Below are 18,437 nucleotides of genomic sequence, written 5' to 3' on the forward strand. Positions count from 1 at the left end.
ACAGGCCTGCAGCCGAAGTCTCCGAGCTCCGAAGTCGGGTCGCAGCCGCGCGCCACCACAGCGCTCCGCGCTCCGAAGTCAGTCAGATGGGAGTCCGCAGGCTCTGAGACTGTAGCCCCAGATCGATTCTGGTTGGAGGCCACCGGCTCCACGATGTTAGGCCCCAACGACAACGGAGGCTCGACAAGGAAAAAGTTTGGTCCCCGTACAGGGAAGAGATTAAAAAGTTTCCCCCACCGCGGTTGAGGGTTGTCCACTCCTTTCGGAGCAGATCCTGGCCAGGGACGTCCATGGGGTCATCGATGTAATGGTGTAGCCTAGATGGTTCCGCTGACTTCCACTGGTCTCTTCATCTCGTCTTGTCCCAGGCGGCCTTGGAAGCGTCAGCCGGTGTTGTGCAGAGCAGCTCTTGGGCTTGTATGGCAAAGGGGCGCCGTGACTTGAGGCGCGCATGTCGTGATGCCTCTGTGACGATCTGATGGAGGAGGTGGGATTCACTGGACTGTGCCTTTCGAGTGAGGGCCAGCGTGGCTGCTTCTCCTCTGATGTTGGCCGGGGCGATGCCAGCGAGGACGGGCGGTTGGTTTACTGGGGTGGCTCGTAGGCATGTATAGACAGTCCACAGGGCGCTGTTGAGGGCAGCATCCAGCTTCTTGGCGTGAAGGCTACGGCACCAGACCGGGGCGCAGTACTCAGCGGCTCGTGGACTCTCGCCGATGTTGTTCTGGTGAAGTCCTTGTCTGCATTGGGGAAGCGGCCGTTTCTCAGCAGTAGCGATGCGATGGAATTTGCAGTGACGGGACACTGTGCTGGGGTTGTCAACCTGCCCATCAGCTTATTCATGGTCTGCCGCGCCTGACGGCTGGAGTGTGTGAAATCAATTGATTCCACTGCCTCTGTCCATCTTTCCCTGCGTTTCCCATTTAGTCTGCAGATTAGGTCGTTCGCTGCTTTGTCCCTGTCTTCGCTGGTTTGTAATTCTGTGTGGGCGCGGAGTAGGTCTTCATATTCGTCATCCCAGCAGGGAACATAGGCTTTACGTACACCGCGGGGGATGTTCTTCTTGGCGTCCATCGCTTTGCAGTCAAGCAGATTGTGCCTGACCCACTGAGTATCTCCAGCACTGTTTCTGACATAGATATTCATTGATAAAAGTAATCTTGGGGAAAGTGAGTTTAACAGTCATGGCTCAAGTCTTATTACAATTTACTAATCCTGCCTCTTCCATTCATCCTACTGAGTTCTTTAGAATTGGTCTAAATCTCTATTTGGTTTGCAAGTGTGACTGCATTGCTGCAATCTGCTTTCTGTAATCTGCTTTCTGCTTTCATCTTCTGAATAATTTGAGCTTGTTTCCACCCAGGATCTCCAAGGACTGGGCATAGTGCTGCTGGACGTGTCTGCTGGGATTAGAATCTCTTCCCATTCTGCCAAATGTTGGCATTAGATGCTGTAAACCTCGCCCCCATTGCTGTTCTCTTGATACACAAGTCTCAAATAAGTCGTAGTATTTCTTTGTTGGTTAAAGTAGTGTCTGCAGTGCTGGATTTAGATGAAGAGAGGCCCTAGGCTATTCCACTTGTGAGGCCCCTCCCAATCCCCCACCCCCACGACTAGAGGAAGATGGAAGAGTGTTTTAAATAATTTGAGTAAAGCCAAGGATGATGAGGGCTGTTTAAAATTGTGTGACACTTTTAGATCCTACTGTATGTTGTCATTAAACAGTTGGTTTTAAAATACATATTAAGAAATAAAGAAACTACAATCATCAAATACTCTAAGACTAAAAATGTTTTTTTCTAGCCTTCCTCATAGCAAAATCATCCAGAAGTTCATCAAAATTTGTTTGTCTAAGTTTGTCACTGTCAATGTGCACTGTCAATGCACATAATGCTCAGTGCAGACAACCTCTTGAGACACTGTGGCCCTTAAATCATTTTAACTTCTTTTGAGTCTTGAAAAAAACCTCTCTCTCTCGAGCAGTTAGTGACCATTAAGCTACGAACCAGCCGCAAGATTATTCCACATTAGGGAAGGCCGTCTGAAAAACGTCCTTGTATAAAATTTGATAAAGTTCTGTATGAGGCAGAGAGTGCTCTTCTGTAGGCCTATGGATTTGTCTCACGTACAAGTGGAAGTGCAAAAGTTCATCAGTAAGTTTCAGGTCAACATCTTCTGGGTATGCTTCCATCAACAGTTCAACACCTTGCTGAATTTCTTGCTTAGATGCAGCCAGATTAGCAAGAAAGGAAAACATTTGTGCAACATCACTGTACACAGTAGCTCTTCTTCTTAAATTGTTTTCAAGTGCATCTAGTATAGGAATAAAGGATTTTATCCTAAACTTATCTCTTGAAGAGAGTTTATCTAAAGCATCAGGACCAGGTGCACTTCCATCATTTCCTTGCCGTTTTTGACAAATAAGAGGGATTTTCGGAGTTTCCATACCGATTGATATGAGCCAGTAAAAATGGATCAAATTTTGCAACTAACTCTAAAAGACCAAGATAATTGCTGTTATTTGGGGATCCAAATTGTTCATTGTCTCCTCCGAATGGTAAGCCTCATTCTGCAAGTGTGCATATTACAGCGATAATTCTCTCCATGATGCCACCAGTACTGCTGTTCTGCTTTGATTTGTTCCTGTAGCTTTGAAGTTAACGTTTGCCCTCGCTTTCTTGTTTAGCTCAACATGGCATTCCTGTGCTTCTCTGAGTTTACATGAGTTTGGATAAGACTGGGGTTTTGCCAGTCATCAAACCCTTCAGAAGCTAAAGATGTAGCAGAAGATGCAATGTTTGGAAAGAGTTTACAAACAAAGCAATATATCCAGCCTTTTGAGGGAGAATACACAAGCCACTCTCGGCTATATGTTTCTCCATTGACTTTTGTTGAATAAAAAAGAGCTTTTGTGCAAAACCTAGACTGCTTTTTATACACTGGCCTGGCTTGGAATTTGAAAATGGTCCACAACGATGCTGAACTTGAGAGGGGCCTCTTTCTACCCAATAGGATACGTCCTCATGTGATAATTCTGTCCACAAACCAACGTCTCCTACAGTAGAACTATGTCTGGCATCATCTATATCTGGAGTACCTTGGACTTGGCCTACCTTATCAGGTGTGAGCTGAAAATTCTGACTATCCACAATATTTTCTTGTCGCTCTTTAGCCTCTCCCTGTCCGTTAAGTGACTCCTGAATAAGTTCTATATTTTCATTTTGAGCTGGCATCATGGCTGCTTCCTCATATTCAGCTTGCTGTTCCGTGTCCTGCTTCGCTGTTTCTGTTTCAGGGAGGTTTCCTTCTGGTTGAATGCTAGTAGTTGGCTGGATATCTCCACCAGACTGATTTCCTTGTGTTAGTATCAATGTATCTGCTTCACTGCTGGCACTTGTTGCCTCTGTCAGTGGCTGATCCAAGAAATCAGTGATTAGTCTTAACTTCTTTACCGTATCATTTTCAAGTCTTTCTCTTTCGCTTGCTAGCACCACTTTCAAATCTTTTACTCATGCTCAGATTAGAATTTGAAAATAAAAAGTAAAATTAATCTTCGATAGTTATTAGAAAGGAAAACATGAAGGGGCGTTCTCACAAAATAGGATCCACTTGAGTGAAGAAAAAATAAATAGATTATCAGCTCTACCCTAGCATTGCTCCTTGCCAACCCTAGTTCAAATATCTTTGCACTTTTCTATTTATCCCTGAGATTTGACCTTTAAAGCCTGCAAGTATCCAAAGATGTTTCCTGCACCCGCCATTGCTGCTTACTGGAGCATGTGTGAGAGATTGTCGGACCCCGGTGCCACCAGATTGACACCGATGTGCAGCCAAGCGTGGCCAATGAGATAAGGGGCTGGAAAGCTGCGCTTTTTGTTTATTTATTTATTGCCAGTGCTAGTGTCGAGTTATCGGCTTAAAACAGTATTTTTCTGAAATGGAGGTCAATGAAAAATTACTGAAGGGTTGTTTAGAGACTACAGTGCGTTATGACATCATATGTAAGAAAGGCCTATGACAGTGTCCCCGAGAAAGGCCCCCTAGATTTTGAGGCCCTAGGCTTCAACCTGTCAAGCCTGTAGGTAAATCCGGCACTGAGTGTCTAATCTGTTACGGTGAGGTTTCTTCTGAAATTTAGAAATGCTGCACTCCCTTTATTGTTCATGTAACCGTGTCCAGTCAATCTACATCTTCATGCAGATGGTGTGAAGGCAAGGCCTATTTCAACCCCTTGGTTTTGGTGGGGGATGATCAACAATGGGTTTTCCTATTTATTTTTGGTTAACGGTTTTGTAATTCAGGATGCAGGATCCTTAGCAATAAAAGCAGTGCTGGAGGAATGCGATGGGTCAGGCAGCATCTGTGGGAAATGAGCAGATGTGTTGGGTCAGGAGCCTTCAGACTGGAGTGGGGGAAGGAAGCTGGAAAAGTAAGGTGGGGACGGGCAAATCCTGGCAAATGATGGGCAGATACAGGTGAGGGGGTGAGTGGTGGATGGGTGGAGTAAGCGACAATGACTAGCGATGAAAAGGTGACAGTGTGTTGGATAAGTAGAGGAGTGAAATGTAAGCCAGAGGGAGGTGTGTGGGTGTAATGGTCCGGGGGGGGGGAAAGAAATGTGACACAGATGGGAGATGAGCGAACTGAGGAAGGAAAACCTCCCTCTTTCCCTGTACCCCTACCCTGGTGTACACTCCTCTCCCACCACCCCAGTCACTCTGCTCCTTCCCCTTCCTCGATACGCTCGTCTCCCACCCTCGAGTCCCATATTTCCCTTTCTCCTTCCACCCATGCACTCTCCAACTTTACATTTCAATCTTTGTCTGCCCTTTTTGCCTACTTTTCACATTCAGTCTTTGTGTTTGTTTTCACCCAGGATCTCCAAGGACTGGGCATAGTGCTGCTAGAAGTGTCTGCTGGGATTAGACTCTCTTCCCATTCCGCCAAATGTTGGCATTAGATGGGGGTAAACCTCCACCCATTGCTGTTCTCTTGATACACGTCTCAAATAAGTCATAGTATTTCTTTGTTGGTTAAAGTAGTGTCTGATCTGTTACAGTTAGATTTCATCTGAAATTTAGAACTGCTGCACTCCCGTTAACGTTCCTGTAACTGTGTCTCGCTCCCACCTCTTTTCTGCTTCATCCAACTCCATCAGTCTGAAGGCTCCCATCTCAATGTCGTTTGTCCATTCACCTTGCAGTCCGATAGTTGGTGCCTGAACTGCTAAATGGTTCTTTGCTTAAAGTAATTGTAGTTGGCTCCTGTTACAGGGAAAGTAGAGTTTAATATTAATTTGACTGTTTTTCCAATGTTCTATAGATTCAGGATCAGTTCCTGTGGATTGGAGGGTAGCTAATGTTATCCCACTTTTTTAAGAAAGGAAGAGAGAGAAAATGGAAGTATAGACCAGTTAGCCTGACATCGATGGTGGGGAAGATGCTGCAGTCAATTATAAAAGATTGAATAGCAGCATATTAGGATAGCAGTAACACGATCAGTCCTAGTCAGCATGGATTTACGAAGGGGAAATCATGCTTGACTAATCTTCTGGAATTTTTTGAGGATGTAACTAGGAAAATGGACAAGGAAGAGCCAGTGGATGTGGTGTATCTGGACTCAGAAAGCATTTGATAAGGCCCCACATAGGAGATTAGTGGGCAAAATTAGGGCACATGGTATTGGGGGTAGAGTGCTGACATGGATAGAAAATTGGTTGGCAGACAGGAAACAAACAGTAGGGATTCACGCGGCCCTTACAGAATGGCAGGCAGTGACTAGTGGGCCGATTCTCTGGATGCTTTCAAGAGAGTTAGATTAGAGATCTTAAAGATAGTGGAGTCAATGGATATGGGGGTGGGGGGGGGGGGGGGGGGAGCAGGAACGAGGTTACTATTGTGGATGATCAGCCATGAACACAGTGAATGGCGGTGCTGGCTCGAAGGGCCGAATGCCCTACTCCTGCACCTATTGTCTATTGTCTCAGGATCTAGTCTTTATGGAGATGGCATTAAGGTAAGTCCACTGTTTCAAACCCTCTCTTGGGTTTCAGTGTTTGTGGAAAGATTGGGCAGCACAGTGGTAGAATTGCTGCCTCACAGTGCCAGATGTTGTCCGTACAGAGTTTGTATGTTCTCCCTGTGACCAAGTGCATTTTCTACTGATGTTCTGGTGTCCTCCCATACTCCAAAGACATTCAGATTTATAGTTTAATTGGGTTTGGTAAATTGTCCCCATTGAGTAGGATAGTGAGTGTATGGGGTTGCGCAGACTTGGTGGGACAAAGGCCCTGTTTCCACACTATATCTCCAGCAATTAACAATGGTATTTCCTAATATTTTTCATTCGAGATTCTTTCAATTCAAGGTTCTGGAATCTTGAAGGAAAACAATAGACAATAGACAATAGACAATAGGTGCAGGAGTAGGCCATTCGACCATTCGGCCCACTGAGTCCATGCTGACCAGCAATCACCCATTCCCTAACCTACACTAGGGACAATTTACAGAAGCCGACTAACTCACAAACCTGCATATCTCTGGTATGTGTGAGGAAAGCAGACATCCAGAGAAAATCTCTGTGGTCGCAGAGAGAGCATACAAACTCTGTGCAGACAGCACCAGAGATCAGGATCAAACCCATGTCACTGCTACTGTGTCCTTAGGTGTCCTTGAGACTCTTGAAAGGCGCCTATAAATAAAATGTATTATTATTATTATTATTATTACTGTCAGACATCAACTCTACTCCTGTGCCACTCATATTTTAGTTGGTCTTAATGTATTTATTTTAGTAAAATGTGAAGGGTCCTGTTCTGAAATGTCACCTATCCATGTTCTACAGAGATGCTGCCTGACCCGCTGAATTTTTCCAACCAGCATCTGCAAATCCTTGATTTTCATCCCAAATCTTCACTGGTTTCAGGGCTTCTTCAAACTTTGGCATCTGGGCAATGGGTGCATTACGGGGAAAGGAAACGCGTCACAGAGGAATAATGAACCATTTTGCAGTAAAGAGAACAATTATATCTAATTTGTAGACAGTGCTCCCAATGTGAAGCGAATTCGTATAACAGGTCGCTCCAATTTAAGGTCAACACTCCCACCGTGTGGTGGTCCACTGCACTGCAGACCCGTCCAGTTTGCGGTCAACACTCCCACCGTGTGGTGATCCGCTGCCCTGCAAGCCCATCTGATATGTGGACAAAGTACTAGTTTGACTCGGATGGTCAGGCTACATCGCTGGAGAACATGGATTGGTAATTCTGGGTTGGGTCCCTTCAGACCATTCAGAATTTTAGTCTAAATATTAGACTACATGAATATTGGTCCAACCTGTAGTAGTCGCTACAGCAGAGACATAATAGTTCTTGTTGCAGATACTTCTCCAGGCATTGTCCACATGTCCAGGTGTTTTTACCTCGAGGACTAGAATCTTCTCACCCATAGGCTGTGGGCCGAGCATCAAAAATGTGTTTAGAAATCAGTTTTCGTGACCCAAGTCACCAAACTACATGAAATTTTCCACAGATTTAGATGAAATATAATTGAGAAGGATGTCATCTCGTCATTGCCGAAAGTTGCACATTAATTAATTAAACTAATTAGAAAATGAGATCGGGAAAGTAAGCGCCATCTAGTGGCCAATGTCCATATTACACGATGGGCAACCTATTTCCGTGTTGCAGTCCATTTAAACTAAATATTATTATACCTATATATAAATATATATTAATGGCAGGGGAGACCATCCCCTGTGGAGGGTCAGGCAGAGGCTACAAAAAAAAAACATCTCAAAGACATTAAGTCTGCATGGACTTCAATTCATAACATTTCAACCTCTTCCTAATGTTAATGAGAATAACACTTACTACCATAGATAAATTAGTTCAAGTTCTATGTTTCTATGTTTCACATACACCAATTCATTTCTACATAAACATCAGCCATTTCTTACCATTTCTCACTCCAATGGCAGCCTATAAAGTGCAATGAATATTCCTCCGTTTTTCTCCCAGAAACGGCCGCTACAAATGGCACTATGTATAGCCTCCCCCCACCCCCCCCCGCCCGCGGAGTTGACCCGCGGCTCCGCATTCGCGAATCGGCCGCTTCTTAATTGAGACCGCGGCTTCACTATGTTAAATACATAGGCCCCGCAATCGGAGCACTTTTCCCCGGTAAGTTATCGCAGGCAGCTCCGAGATTAGATGGTTAAGTCTTATTACTCTACAACAAGCTGGCATTAGTGAAAATGTTTAATTTACCTTGTTATTGATACATATAGTTTAGGCCCTCAACTTCATGAATGAATGAATAAGTGAATGAGTGAATGAATGAATGAATGAATGAATGAATGAATGAATGAATGAATGAATGAATGAATGAATGAATGAATGAATGAATGAATGAATGATTGAATGAATGAATGAGTGGAATGAATAAGTGAGTGAATGAATGAATGAAGGAATGAATGAGTGTGAGTGAATGAATGAGTGAATGTACAGCCTCCAAATCTCATTTTTTCACATTATAAAGGGTGCAATTAAATTAATTAAAGTCCACACAGATTAATTTTCATAAATTCAGACTTTAGATCTTTCCTTTCAGTTTGAGTTGATTCGCAAAGTTTCACAAAGCAGCACCTCAGCAGCAACTTTGCTTTCAAGACTTTCTTCCACTTCTATCTACTTAGCTGCACATTGTTCAGACTTCTTAATGCTTTTCTCACTAAATTCAATTACCCTGCTGCAAGTTTCCACGACATGTATTCCACAGAACTTTCATCGGAATCTCCAGTAAAACAGGCATCAGTGAAGCCCTCTCAGCCATGTTGTGTGCTAGCCTGAAGCAAAGCGCGTGATTGGCCAACTGGCATACAACTCAATGTTAAACGTGCTTTGATTGGACTAAAAATACCCGAAATTTTTCCGTTTTTCTCTAATTTAATAAAAGTGTGCAAGTCTTGTTAATGTCGAGTTTCAGGGGTGATTTATAAAATTTATTTACACACAATGTGAAAATTTCATGTAGTTTGGTGACTTGGGTCACGAAACACTGGAATAAAGCTCCTCGGCCCACAGCCTACCAGGGCCATCTGACCCATTGAGTTACTCCAGCACTTTGTCTATTTGTAGAGAAGGACGTTGGAACATTTTCAAATATTAAAATGGTATGTTAATTTATTTTTTTAGCGTAACTTCAAGTCTACCTGGATTTGGTCTTTATGGATGTCATAGGAAGGTAAGGCACCTATTTCAAACCTTCTTCAGTTTGATGGGATAAATGTGTTAAATTAATTATGGCTTTTCCAAATTTTTTAGAGAAAGTTCATGTAATGTAGGGTGGTGGAATCTTGAGCAAAATAAGTACTTGGAGTGCCAGGCAGCATCTGTGGAGGAAATGGGCAGATGTATTTGATCAGAAGCCTTCAGACTGGAGCAGGGGGATAAAGCTGGGAAGGGGTGAGGTGGCGAAAAGCCTGACAAAAGCCTGGATTGATGTGTCGATACCTATGAGGGGGGCAATGGGGATGGATTTCCTGTTGCCTGACGACCGGCTGCACGTGATATTCGCGTGCGATCTACCCGTGCGACCAGGAGACCGGGAGAGTAATGTAAAAAAAAAATGTCCCTGGAGGGTGTAGGGTAGTCTTAATGAATGACTGAATGGATGAATGAATACGTTTATTGGTCAAGTATTCACATACAAGGAATTTGCCTTGGTGCTCCGCCCGCAAGTGACAACGGCATATAGTGACAGTTAGGAATGACACATAAAACATTAAATGTTAATAAAAAAATATTATCGATTAAACATGTGAATTAAATAAAATACCAGAGCAAAAGGAGGCTACAGACTTTTGGTTATTGAGTAGAGCTACTACTCATGGAAAAAAAGCTGTTTTTATGTCTGGCTGTGGCAGCTTTGACATTCCGGAGTCGCCTTCCAGAGGGAAGTGATTCAAAGGGTTTGTGAGTAGAGGGGGAAACATTGCGATTTATTGCGTCCGGAATTTTCGTCGCGTTTCACGTCTTGAATTTCCATCGCTTTTCGCGTCCTGAATTTTCGTCCCTTATCGCATCCTGAATTTGCGTCACTTTTCCCGTCCTGAATTGTCGTCGCTTTTCAGGTTCTGAAATGTCATCACTTTTCTCATCCTGAATTTTGTCACTTTATGCTTCTTGAAATTTAATCGCCTTTAGTGTCCTGAATTTTCGTCATTTACGCATCCTGAAATGTTGTCGTGTTTTGTGTCCTGGATTTTCGTCGTTTTTCATGTCCTGGATTGTCGTCGCTTTTCATGTCCTGAATTTTCGTTGCTTTTCGCGTCTTGAAATTTCATCGCCTTTCACATCCTGAATTTTCATCATTTACGCATCCTGAAATTTCATTGCTTTTGTGGATTGTCGTCGCTTTAGTAGTCCTGAATTTTTGTCGCTTTTCGCATCCTGAATCTTCATCGTTTTCCACGACCAGAATTTTTGTCAGTTTTCGCGTCCTGAAATTTTGTCGATTTTTGCGTCCGGAATTGTCGTCGCTTTTCGCGTCCTGCATTTTTGTCACTTTTCGCTTCCTGAATTTTCTATCCCTTTTAGCGTCTGAAATTTCGTCTCTTTTCACGTCTTGATTCTTCGTCGCTTTTTGCGTCCAGAATTTTAGTCGGTTTTTTCGTCCTGAAATTTCGTCGATTTTTGCGTCTGGAATTATCGTCGCTTTTCGCGTCTAGAATTTTTGTCACTTTTCGCGTCTTGAATTTTCGTCCCTTTTCCTGTCCTGAATTTGCGTCGCTTTTCGTGTCTGGAATTTTCGTCGTTTTTCCCGTCCTGAAATTTCGTCGATTTTTGCGTCCGGAATTTTTGTCGTTTTTCACGTCCTGAAATTTCTTCGATTTTTGCATCCGGAATTATCGTCGCTTTTCGCGTCTTGAATTTTCGTTGCTTTTATAGTCTGAATTTTCGTCGCTTTTCGCGACTTGAAACTTCGTCGCTGTTTGCCTCCGGAATTTTTGTCGGTTTTTGCGTCGTGAAATTTTGTCGATTTTCGCAACCTGAATTTTCGTTGCTTTTCGCGTCCTGAATTTTCGTCGCTTTTCGCTTCCAGAATTTTAATTGCACTATGCGTCTTGAAGTTTAATCGCCTTTCACGTCCTGATTTTACTTCGGAGTCACGTGAGTGACTACGTGAAGAACCCCGCCAGGACGCAAGCGTGTCATATCGCTACACGCATTGCAACAAGTCACAGCAAGGGGGAACGACGTTCCCCTAGGGGCAAAATTTGAAAACCAGGAACAGCAGGTAAGGAGACTATGCGTTCCTTCCACTCACCTTTTAGGTGGAAACATGGACCGGATCCATGAAGGCTGAGGGAAAGCTGGCGGGGGAGAACCGCGGAGTCGCGGGCAACCGGCAGCAGCAGCCAAAGGCAAGCTAAACTCCCGTAATGGGAACAGCTGTGCCCGACTTTCGCTCCCGACTCGCTCCCGCACCGGGCCCGGCCGGGCGGGATAGGGAAGCAAAAAACTAATGTTTCCCCGCGCTGGGTTTTTCACAGGAGGGGAAGCTGGACAAAGTGGTGTCCACAAATGCTGCTAGTGAAGCTGGCTGGGGAGGACCGCGGAGTCGCGGGCAGCCGGCAGCAGCAACCAAAGGCACGTTAATCTCCGGTAATGGAACAGCTGTGCCCGACTTTCGCTCCCGACTCACTCCCGCACCGGACCGGGCGGGAGAGGGAGCAAAACTAATGTTTCCCCGCGCCGGGTCTTTACAGGAGGGGAAGCTGGACAAAGGAGTGTCCACAAGCGCTGCTAGTGAAGCTGGCTGGGGAAGACCGCGGAGTCGCAGGCAGCCGGCAGCAGCAGCCAAAGGCACGTTAATCTCCCGTAATGGGAAGAGCTGTGCCGACTTTTGGTCCCGCGCCGGCCAGAACACCACGGCCGGGTGGGAGACTATTCAAATGGGGCCGTTGACGTTGGCACGTCAATAACGGCAGCAGACGGGGTGGAACGACGTTCACCCGTAGCAACAATTTTAACCTGGACCTGCAGGTAAGAGTAGCAATGTTACAAAATTTTGAGATTTTAAAAATCAAGTCTGTAATTTATCCCATCAGATAAAGCATAAAAATAAGTTTAATTTGACACCTAATTCACTTTCATATCTCAAGTATTTAAAAAGTTATGGCCATTTTCATACTGGGAAATGAGCATCTTGTTCCCTATTGATTTTCTATGGACATAACAAAAAAGCTGTGATCGTGGACAGTCAAAAGCCCATAACTTTCTTAAAAATTAAGAGAACTGAATGAAATTTTCAGTTATCATAGATTGAAGCATTCTGAAACAAATATAAAATAATCTTACTTGGATGACCTGAAATTAAAGCATATAATTAGTTAGTTACCTAATTGTAGCTAATTTCAGACTTCAATTACTAGATCTAAACATCTATCCATTTCTTAATAAATGATTAACATTTTTAAATAGCCTAAATGTCCAAATAATATTCACAAATAATTCACAATAAAACATGATTTTTAAATCTCATTTACATTAATTTATAGGCCAAATGGAAGGAATTTAGTGCTCAATTGCTGTAAATAAATGTCCATTTAAATCAGCTTTCCAGTGGGTCCCTGTGGAACGCGCTGGTTTAGAACGTTCACATTGCGGTAGATTTGTGCCCCAAATGCCCAGAAAAATACTGCGGTATATAATGGGCCCAAATTGAGCTACTCGCAATATTAAACTTAGTATAAAGGGATCTTTAGAAGCCCTTTTTAATGTAAAAATATACAACCTAACTTCAGTTATTTGCTTTATGAGACCCTGCGGTTGCTGGCGGTCGCGGGTTTAGAGATTGATTTTTAAACTACTATAACTATTATTCAAGGCCTTTAAACCTAATAATAGCTTTTGCGACGAGGTCTTCCAGCGATTTTTCGTTAATAATTAACTAGGCTGAACATTTTCGATTGGAACAGCTTAGAGAAAATCGCGTTTTAAACCCGCCCCCTCTAAACGGCGCCAAAATCGCGCACACCCTCAGCAGCAGAGCTTCAACGACGCTTCAGGTAGGCTTTGCAACATACCTAGTAAGAGCTGCGGTCTTTTTTGTATTTACCATGCTGATTGCAGGTGCAGAAACCAACAGGCTGCGACAAAGCTGGTGGGCTAGATGGGATCAGCTGTGCCAGATGTGCTCCACACCGGCCATATCCACTCCACGGAAGGACAGTAAGGACAAAGCTGGAGAAGGAGGACCGTGGAGCAGCGGGCAGCCAGCAGCAGCCAGCGGCACTTGGATCACCCGTAGTGGGATCAGCTGTGCCCGATGTCGCCTCCGCACCGGCCAGATCCACGCGGCCGGGCGGAAAGGCTAGACACAACACAAACAAGGTCGTGGACTCAGAGGAGTCCGACTTTGAACAACCGCGGGCGGCCAGCGCCCGAGAGCGCTAGAGCCGGAAGAAGCGGTGTATGGAGCTTTGCTCCAACGTGACAGACTCCGGGAGATGGAGTCGGGTCACTGTGGGCCCTATGATAAACCCACAGCAGTACCTCTTGAAGGGCTGCACAGTGCTTCTACCTCATCAGAGGGGAGCACTGCGGGTCAGTTCTGGGCTGACCTGGAAGAGGGGTCCGCAGAACAAAAGACAAATGTGCAGGGGGTGCAGGAACAAAAGAACCTACTGGAACCCACTACGGCCAACGACAGCACCCCCACGCATCCACCAGCAGAACTGGTGAAAGCTCGAAGGATCGGTACCCAAAACATGAGTCTTTTTAGGCCATGGCCCAGACCGGCCTTCTTGGAAGATGCGGGGACCTCCAACGCAAACCAAATCCGAAAATCCAGACCCCAGCGCTACAACAGCAGCGAAGAACCTACAAAAAGTAAACCTGCCACTGGTAACTATGGAGGTAGGTGGGTCTGGTTCCCTACAATATACAGTGGGCACGGAGATTGTGTGGAGATTACACTCTTTTCTGAATGCATGGAGCATGATAACAACCGATACTTACATCTTAAGCAGTATCCAGGGATATACAACAGAGTTTATACACAAGTACAGCCCTCCAGTTCAACATATACTGAACTGAATGTTCGTGCCTTCTGATAAAGGAAAATCAAAAGCGCAAGCTGAATTGAAACGGCTTCACATAAAAGGTGTAATTGAGAAAACTCAACACGAACCATTAGAATTCGTGTCCAATATATTTATCAAAAACAAAAAAGATGATGGTCATCGCATCATCATAGATCTGACAAAAGAGATACCTTTGTTACTGCTTAACAATTAATTTCCAAAGGTTACTTCAATGGCCAGCATCGATTTAAAAGATGCTTACTATTCAGTGCCTATACGAGGTGACCACAGATGTTACTTAAAATTCAACTGGATGGTACAACTCTGACAGTATAAAGCACTGCCAAATGAGTTATCATCAGGCCAGGCTGTTCACAAAAAATTTGAAACCAGCCCTAGCGTTTTTACGGAAACGTACACACATGGTCATGGCATATTTAGATGATATACTCATTATGGGCAAAACTTTGGAATTGGCCAAACAACCTGTAACAGCCACAAAAAAGTTATTTGGAAAACTGGGATTCTTTTTTCGTCCAGTTAAATCTAAACTAAACGCCTTCCACTACTATGGACTACCTGGGGTTTCACCATTGACTCAGTTCACATGTCGGTGACTCTGCCTAAGGGAAAGGATAGAGATTTAATAGAGGCTTGCAATAACTTCACTGACATCAGCAAACCATCCATCAGATTGGTAGCTAAAGTAATTGGCATAATGATGGCTGCCTTTCCAGCCACTCAATTTGGACCTCTACATTACCAAAACATACAGAGAGCAAAATACAAGCACTCTAAATTATGCAGGTCACTTTGACAGATCTGTGAAACTACCAATCAAGCTAAAATGGAACTAAAATGGTGGATAAATAACATCTGGCCTTGTTCCAATCCAATCATTGTTAGTAACCCTTCCATGGTACTACAAACTGATGCCAGTGCACTTGGGTGCGGAACCACCAATACCATACCACCGTGGTAGCATACATTAACCACAGGGTGGAAACAAATCGACATCATGTGACAATCTGGCTATACAAATTGGCAATGGTGTATCCCGAGAGATATTTGGATATCAGCCACTTACCTACCAGGAAGACTAAATTCAGTGGCAGACACCAGGTCATGCAAATTTAATGAAAACACCAAATGGATGTTGAATAAAATAGTACTGCTGATATCACAGCAAAATATGGAACACCAGATATCGATTTATTCGCATCCAGACTTAACCAGCAGTTATCAAATTATGTTACATGGGAACCAGACCCTGGGGCAGCGGCGACAGGTGCATTTTCGCTGCATTGGGGGGGGGGGGGATTGTTTATTACGCATTCCCTCCTTTCCTGCCTCATCAGTCGGGTATTAAGGAAATACAACAAGACTCTGCATCTGGTATTGGTAGTACCCGATTGGCCTACACAACCATGGTTCCCAGTGGTATCAAACATGGTATCAAAGACCTGAACATCCCGTCTGTTCTGGAATATCTGGCAGGCCTCCACTATGATGAGGGGCTCAGTTACAGTGCCATCAACTGCGCCAGAAGTGCCCTATCGACTTACCTATGGCAGGGGACAGACCATTACACTGTTGGGACTCACCCACTGGTACAAAACCTATGAGGGGAACCAGATAGTGTGACTGAGGAGTGAATGAATAATGCGATGTAAAGCGCCTTGAGTATTAGAAAGGCGCTATATAAATCCCATCCATTATTATTATTATTATAGATACTCCCAAATATGGGATGTGAGAATAATCCTGAAGATGCTCAGGAATTGGTCTCCAGCAACAGTTCTGTCCCTACACAGACTGACATTAAAACAGTCAAGCTAATGGTATTGGTCATGGCACAGAGGACACAGTCACTGCAAAAACTAGACTGGACAACATGACTTCTTCAACAGAAAATATTACGTTTCATATTTATGAGATAGTAAGCAGAACAGAAAAGGGATCAGCAGGCCTCAATATACAATTAGGTCATACCCAACAGATGACCGTCTGTGTATAATAAGACATCTGTCATTATACATGGAGAAAAAGAATAACCTAAGAGGCAATGAAAAGGCACATTTTGGTCAGCCACTAGCAACCACACCAAGAGTGACGGTCCAGACCATCTCAAGATGGCTGAAACAGGTGCTAACACAGGCTGGGGTGGATACTAATTTTTAAAAATCTCTTTCCACCAGGGCTGCAGCTACATTGGCAGCGATACAGTTGGATGTACCAATGGACCAAATCCTCAAGGCAGCAGGATGGTCTGGAGGGGAAAACATTCCAATTATTTTATAATAAACCAGTAATGAAACCTGGAATGTTTGCAGAAACAATTTAAGTTCTGTAAATTAATTTAAACCCATAAAAAAGGGTTATAAATTGTGTGCAAATTTTTTATGATTTCAATGTCGAATTCATGTCCAAATTATGTTAACACAATTCCTCCCACAGTCAAGGCAGACGTGATGCATGGACTCGTTTCCACGGCATGAAATCACAGAGCTTTAAAATCTTCATGTAGTCACTCACGTGACTCCGAAGTAAAATAGTAAGATTAAACGAGAACTTACCAGTTTGAAGTTTGATCTGTATTTTATGAGGAGTTACGATGAGTGATTACGTGCCCTCCGCTCCCACCCTGATCATATACTTAACTGGTATCTCTTCTCTAATCTTACTATGTTTAGTCATTACAGTTATCTGTGATTTCACACCGCTGCTTTGAAGAATAACACGCATGCGTCCTGGCGGGTTTCTTTACGTAATCCCTCATCGTAACTCCTCATAAAATACAGATCAAACTTCAAACTGGTAAGTTCTCGTTTAATCTTACTAATTTGCGTCACTTATTGCTTCCTGAATTTTCTGTCCCTTTTTGCGTCAGTATTTTCATCATGTTTCGCGTCTTCGATCTTCGTTGCTTTTCTCGTCCAGAATTTTCGTCGCTTTTAACGTCCTGAATTTTCGTCCCTTTTTGCGTCCTAAAATTTGTGTCGCTTTTCGCGGTCTGAATTGTCATTGCATTTCTCGTCTTGAATTCTAAATTATTGTCGCTTTTATCATCCTGAATTTTGGTCCCTTTTCGCGTCCTAAATTTGTGTCGCTTTTCGCCTCCTGAATTTTCGTCACTTTTCACGTCCAGAATTTTTGTTGCTTTTCACGGCCTGAAATGTTGTCGATTTTTGCGTCCGGAATTTTCGTCGCGTTTCACGTCTTGAATTTCCATCGCTATTCGCGTCCTGAATTTTTATCCCTTATCGCATCCTGAATGTGCGTCGCTTTCCCGTCCTGAATTGTCGTCGCTTTTCGGGTTCTGAAATTTCGTCACTTTTCGTATCCTGAACTTTGGCACTTTATGCGTCTTGAAATTTAATCGCCTTTAGTGTCCTGAATTTTCGTCATTTACGCATCCTGAAATTTCGTCGCTTTTTGCGTCCTGGATTTTCGTCGCTTTTCATGTCCTGAATTTTCGTCGCTTTTGGTGTCTTGAAATTTCATCGCCTTTCACATCCTGAATTTTCGTCATTTACGCATCCTGAAATTTCATTGCTTTTCGCGTCGTGGATTGTCGTCGTTTTAGTCGTCCTGAATTTTTGTCGCTTTTCGTGTCTTGAATTTTCGTTGCTAATTGCATCCTGGAACTTCGTCGCTTTCCACGACCAGAATTTTTGTCAATTTTGTCAATTTCGTCGATTTTTGCGTCCGGAATTGTCGTCGCTTTTCACGTCTTGAATTTTTGTCACTATTTGCTTCCTGAATTTTCTGTCCCTTTTAGCGTTCTGAATTTACCTCGCTTTTCTCGTCCTATATTTTCGTCGCATTTCGGGTCCTGAAATTTTGTTGCTTTTCTCATCCTGAATTTTCGTCGTGTTATGCGTCTTGAAATTTAATCGCCTTTCGCATCCTGAAATTTCATCTTTTACGCATCCTGAAATGTTGACTCTTTTTGCATCCTGGATTTTCGTTGCTTTTCGCGTACTGGATTGTCGTCGCTTTTCCTGTCCTGAATTTTCCTCGCTTTTCGCGTCCTGAAACTTCGTCGCTTTTCACGTCCAGAATTTTCGTCAGTTTTCTCATCCTGAAATTCCGACTCTTTTCGCGTACTGAATTTTCATCACTTTTAGCGTCCTCAATTTTCGTCGCTTTCCACATCCTGAAATTTCGTCGTTTCCCTTTCTGAATGTTCGTCGTTTTTCACGTCCCGAAATTTTGTCGCTTTTCGCTTCTTGAATAGTCGTCGCGTTTCTCGTCCTGAACTTTAGTCGCTTTTGGCGTCGTGATATGAAATCATTTTTCACGTGTTGAATTTTCGTCGCTTTTCTTGTCCTGAATTTTCGTCACCT

The sequence above is a fragment of the Amblyraja radiata genome, chromosome 6 (genome assembly GCF_010909765.2).
Source record: "Amblyraja radiata isolate CabotCenter1 chromosome 6, sAmbRad1.1.pri, whole genome shotgun sequence".
NCBI lineage: Eukaryota > Metazoa > Chordata > Chondrichthyes > Rajiformes > Rajidae > Amblyraja > Amblyraja radiata.